This window comes from Sapajus apella, unplaced genomic scaffold (assembly GCF_009761245.1).
Source record: "Sapajus apella isolate SASKATOON/1434 unplaced genomic scaffold, GSC_monkey_1.0 scaffold23, whole genome shotgun sequence".
NCBI classification, from domain to species: Eukaryota; Metazoa; Chordata; class Mammalia; order Primates; family Cebidae; genus Sapajus; species Sapajus apella.
Genome location: NW_022436963.1, coordinates 34,368,059 through 34,374,189, shown reverse-complemented (window position 1 = coordinate 34,374,189; position 6,131 = coordinate 34,368,059). Strand labels below are relative to the sequence as shown.

Sequence of the window (6,131 nt, the reverse complement as noted above, 5' to 3'; positions counted from 1 at the left end):
GATACCTGAATGCTGACATTCACCAAATGTCACCTTTTTGGGCAGCTGCATAGAAATAATGTTAAAATGTTCTGCTATTTTTTTTAAACAGCTATTTTCCTGAGAGATTGGAAAATCGGAGGAGGCAAGCTGATGACATTTTGATTGCAGGCCTCACTGGGAAAGGCACTGTGGAACTTTCTGCTTAACAAAGTTAAAACAAAGACAAAAGCAAATGACAAATCCACCACCTCAATCTGCATTGTATTTTTTTGTTTTTAAAGAAAATGGTAAAACTTTTGCTCCTGCTTTTATTGACTGAGATTTTCAAGAGTGGATTGAAGAAATTATTAGCAGTCTCATTGGCAGCTAAGAAACCTGCTTTGAGATAGGTGGTTGCTTATTATTAATACTGCTTTCCACTTCAGCCTCATCTGTAAGGCACTGAACTAGCAGCCACTAGGTCTTCAACCTACCTTCAGACTTCTGCTTCATGAAGTCTTCCGACATCCACTGTGAGATGGATCACTTCTTCTCCATTTCTAGCACTTTTTGGGTGTCTCTCCTATGTCATATCTACCTCAGCCTTGCTCTAAAATTATTTACATCATAGTTTACCAAATTCATTGAGGGTGGCACTGGCATTTCATAGTAATTGAACATTTAGCCAATGAAATGAATGAATGCATGGAAGGGGAGTTAGATGAAGGAATGGGTACATGATTACAGGAATGGATGGATGGGTCAAGAGGGAAATAGAAAAATAATTACTACTCTTCTTTTCTTGGAGTTGCACTGGTGTCCAATGAGTATGTAATGCAGGCAGTACTGCTAACATCTACATAACACACGCGCATAACTAGAACTTGGCTTTACCTTCATGCAATTTTGAAAAAAAAATTATTTTCCGAAAATAGTTTTTTAAAAAAAATTTCTTTTCCAAAAATAACTTTTAAAATTTAAAAATTTTTAGAAAAGAGAAAAAGGATTGTGACTTTTACAATACTTGACATTAGATGATAGAGATTTTGTCATCTTTCTACATACCTTGAGAATGGTTTAATGAGTGATGATGTTTAAAATATTTTTTGCTCTGTTTTTTGTCATTTTTTTTTAGTCTACCTTCTGTTTTCCTTCATAATTCAGAGATAATATTTGCCATAGCATCACATGTAGAGTGATTAGAAGAGAACTACAGGGAGAGTTTTATTTTAAACTTATGACTTCTTTTTCATCACATCTTGAGATGGTCACATAAAAACTTTATGGGACAGTATTGATATATTGTAACAATATAATAGCCAAAAGCTTTTTCTTTTTTTTCTTCTTTTTTTCTTTCTTTGTGTTCCTGGCTGTTCCTAATATTTATGCTAGAGGCTTAAAAAATTTTTTCCCCTTTTTTTTCTGTATCTTTTTTAATAGAAAAAATGAGAGGGTAGTTACAATTTACCCCTAAAGCTATGGAAATAAAAATGATCTATCTTCCAAGCCACCTCTACAAATGTTCTTTGAAATAAGTGTACTATCTTAAAACAAGATACTAAACTTATGTCAGTTTCCTATTCATACATAGATGTAATATCAATTGTGTCTCCTATTAGTGCCTTTCTAAGTGTTTTGTTAGTATAAAAACCATGTTTAAAATGTATCATCATCCAATATAGTGTCTTTAAGAAAAACAAACAATGATTGATTTAGATAGATATGAATATTAATATCTTTTCTTTGAATTTCTGGCTTGCATTTTTATTAAAAGTATGATATATATATGTATAATAATAAAACAGGGTATGAGTGCTTATATATTTTAGAGGCTAGAATTGATGAAGCATTGGGAGGTGAAGGATTGGTGAAGAATTGGGAGGTGAAGCAGTATAAAAATGAGTATGAAGCCTTAAAATATTTAGCATTACTGTAATAACTGTAATGAATTTGTGACCCAAGTGATTTATGGTCAGAGTGGTGTTAAATGTTGGTTATAACAATGCTAGGCTATGCTGCAAGAACAAATAAACCCTGATATTATCTTGGCATAAGTCATCAAAGGTAGATTTCCCACTCTGGTAGCCTCTTCCGTCTTGATTATGACATCTAGAATTTCTAGATCATTTCTAGATCACCAGGGTGGGAAGAAAGAGTGTGGAGAAGGCTCACCAACTCTTATTTGCATCAGTCTAAAAGGGACAAGTGCCGTGTCCATTTACAGTTCATTGATGAGTACTAGTCATAGGGTCTGAATTCAGAGTTCAAAGGAAGCTAGTGTTTTCATCATATAATCACAGAGGCATAATCCAAGCTGATTCTGATTTCAACCTGGACGTTGTATAGAACTTGGAAGCACATGCTGGTCCTGTCATTTCCTAGCTTATCAGTTCAGTAACATTCTGGGGCTACTAACTCATACCTAGAAATAACTCTCTTCCTCATTCTAGATATCATACTCCTACCCCCCACCACCCACATACAGCAGAGGTTAGGGGTAGGAGTGGTATAGTTCATTAACTCTCAGTTTTTTACTACGTAGGAATCAGTAGGTACGTGGGGGATTATTTTGTTTTGTGGGTTTTTTTTTTTGTCCCTTTTAATCTTTCTTCCAATCCATCAGAGATTGGAAAGAAGACTTGTGGGAGTTGAAGCATCTTTGTTTCAGGGTATAGAAAGGAAAGAGACTCAACCAGTATTTTTTTAGCTAGCAGGGTAAAGATAGTAACTCCAATATGTAAACAATTATTCCACATCACTATCTTCAACAAATGTATGCTTCATTCATCCATCCTCCACCCATCCATCCATCTACTCATCCTCCATCCATCCATCCATCCATCCATCCATCCATCCATCCATATTTTAGTGGCCCCAGGTCAAGTACAGGGCCCTTGAAAACCAAAGAAAAATCTCTTAGACCTGGTTAGCCTTTTCTTATTACCCTTCTCCTTCAACAGACAAATTGTTTTGTCTACCATGGTTTTGTTAACATTTTCATGTGCGTCAACTCTGCTAAATTACAGCCTCCTTAAGGCTTTGAAGGGTTTGAGTTTCATTCATTTCTGTATTCCTAGCATCAAGTCAAAACCTGACTCAGCAAGGTACCATAGATATATTTGAGGTGCATGAGTGAATGCTTCTCTCCACTGGGCCCTGCAAGGCCAATTTAGCTGGGAGCTATTTGTAGCTCTAACAGCCTCTTCACAGCTTTGTCCCAGGAAGTTCTTTCCATCCTGAGCAACCTGGATTTAGGAATTGAGTGATTCTGATGGTGGTCTGTAGTTGACTACACCAAGAGTTAGGACCGAAGTTGTTGTATGAGTTTGTTTTGAAACAAAATCCTATTTGATTCAAAATTTTCTATAACCTTGTATAGGAGTTATTATCTTAGAAAAAAAATGCACCTCCTTTGTGTGCCTCTCTTCCTTCAGGCTACTTCCAAGTTGTCTCTTGGCCATTGTCCCTCTCATCCATGCTGAGATCCTACTTATTTGTAGCTGTTGCTCTCATGTTTATGTCTCTACTTTCTATTTTCCCCAAAATATTAGACCCTTATTTTTAAATTCTATCTAGACACATTGACAGGGTATTCCACCCACACCTCATGTTCAGTGTGTTCCAAACAGAACCAGACTTATCGGTCTTAGTTAAGGATATGGTTTGGCTGTGTTCCCACCCAAATCTCATCTTGAATTATAGTTCCCATAATCCCCACATGTCATGGGAGGGGCCCTGTGGGAGGTAACTGAATCACAGGGGCAGTTACCCTCATGCTGTTCTCATTGATAGTGAGTTCTCATGAGATCTGATGGTTTTCTAAGGGGCTTTCCCCACCATCCGCTCTCATTCTTCTCTCTCCTGCCACCCTGTGAAGAAGACGTGTTTGCTTCCCCTTCCACCATGATTGTACGTTTCCTGAGACCTCCCCAGTCATGCAGAACTGTGACTCAATTAAACCTCTTTCCTTAATGGACTCACAGTCAATTAAGTGTCAGTCTCAGGTATGTCCAGTCACAGGTATGTCCTTATAGCAGCATGAGAACGGCTGAATGCAGTTAAAGATACCACATTCTCTCTTCACTCATACTCAACACCCCACAGTCATGTTCAGCTGTGCTCGTTTGCCATCCTCCCACTCCTGGGGCTGGACCATTATCAATACTGTCTCTTCTCCAGGATGACTCACCCACTGTTTACTTTCACTGTTCATACCTTCCTACCCTCTTCCTGCTATGTTTTGACTATATAACTAACTTCTCTTTTTTAAATTTACTTTTAACTCTTCTTGTTTTTCCTAGAGAGTCCAGCTAATGACATTTCTAAAATCACTTCTATGATGTAGTATTGTGAATGGTTCTATTTGCACTCCAAATAACTTCCAAATACTAGTGTAGCATCCAAGCTTTTGGCCATCTGTCTCCAGCCTTACCTCCGCTGCTATAGACTTTAGCCAGACCACACTGCTCTTTCTTTGGTACCTCAGACATGGCTCATGTCATTTCTTCCATATGCAGAGAAAGTTACTCAAATCCCTATGTGAAGACATTCTAGCCACTCTTCTAGTGCCAGTTCAACTGACTTTCCTAATCTCTGCATTGGGAATCAGTCTCACCTTGCCACTCCAATTCAGGAGTGGCAAGTAGACTTCATCTCAGGAACAAAATCTGGTTGGTTAATAAAAGCTGCCTGGAGAATTGTCTTGAGGATTCTGAGACTGTATCTAGGCTTAACAGGAAAGATTGTCACGTTCATTAGCAATGTCTGTCTAGAGCATGAAAGAGGAATTGAGACATTAATGTTGTTTAGATGCTCTCTGTGATCTCCCCTTGTCTTCTCTTAGGCATATAATGTCACTTACACTCATTGCTAAGTTCTTTAAAGGCATAAATTGTATCCTGCTGAATTATATACCTGATTCTTGAGCTTACCAGCACAATGTTCTATGATCATTAGGCACTCCAAAATGTTTGTTAAATAAATGTCCTAATGCTTGATATGCTGTTTACTTACAAAAGATTGAAGAGCTGTGAGCCCAGCTGTGATTGCATTGATCAGGCAGCTTTATTACATTACAGTGTCTACTCCTTCAAGTATCAGTTTGCTAAGGAATCTGGCTGTGCTGACTTGAGAACTCCTTCTGCACTGTTACCTCTGGTGATTAATGAGGCCAGGCACCACTGGATGAATGGACGACATCCAATACTCCACTATTACCTGTAATAGAATTAACTTTCAAGCAACGTTGATAAATTCTAGTTTTAGGCTTACTTTCATGGGCCAGCAAAGAAAGTTGTCAGATATTAAGTCCCTTAGCCAAAGTAAAAAGCCAAGAGCTGGTTTGAAACACATCTTAAAGGAAGGCAGTATTGATTTTGTGATCCTTAAAACGCTTCAACCTTAAGATAATTTAAAAATTGTGCAAATAACTATAGAAATATAACTTCCATTTTTTAAAAATCTCTGAGATATATACCTCAAGCATTTCAGTTTGTCTTATGACATAGTTTTCAGAAGCTACGTCATTCTGTTCCCTCGTTTCTGAGTATCTTCTATCCGGTGATGTACCCAGAATTGGTATACATTTTAGATGAAGCCTGACCAGTCAAGATCAAGATCAAGATCAATAATAATATCTCTGTGGTCCTGTAATCTATATTTCTGTCATTACAACCTAAGAACAATCTCTCAGTGTCTACATCATATGTATCATGAAATTGATGGACACTTAAAATTCCTCATCAGTAAAAAACATCTTATTTCATCTTGAATTGGCTAGGCCTTTTTCTCTTTGCCAGAAAAACTAGTGCTATCTGGCTTGGTCTTTAAAAGGAAATTATTGGGTCCTGTCCCCAAAATGTCAAGGCAGAGGTGAATGTCTGGTCCACAGTACAATGTCATTGAGATTCCATTTCCATCTCTTCATCCTTTAGCTCCCCATTTTCTGTACTGGCTATGCTCCCAGCCAGCCTTTCCTCTCATGGGAGTAAGATGACTGCAGCATCTCCAGCTTAAATTGTTCTCAGTTCAAGTTTAACTAAAGAAGAAAAAAGCACCACTTCCTGAAAGTCTCAAATAAGCCTTGGAATTCCTTTTGATAGAATAAGCTTGATTGTGTGGTCATCTTTGAATAAATCACTATCTTAGAGGATTCAGTGAACTGAGAGACC

At 37.7% G+C, this 6,131-nt stretch overlaps 1 non-coding gene across 1 annotated transcript; it reads left to right on the top strand.

The window, feature by feature from the left end:
* Window positions 1-752: 752 nt before the first annotated feature.
* Window positions 753-875, top strand: LOC116559656. Its single transcript, XR_004272559.1, has one exon. It is a non-coding gene; the product is annotated as a U4atac minor spliceosomal RNA (small nuclear RNA).
* Window positions 876-6,131: the final 5,256 nt, after the last annotated feature.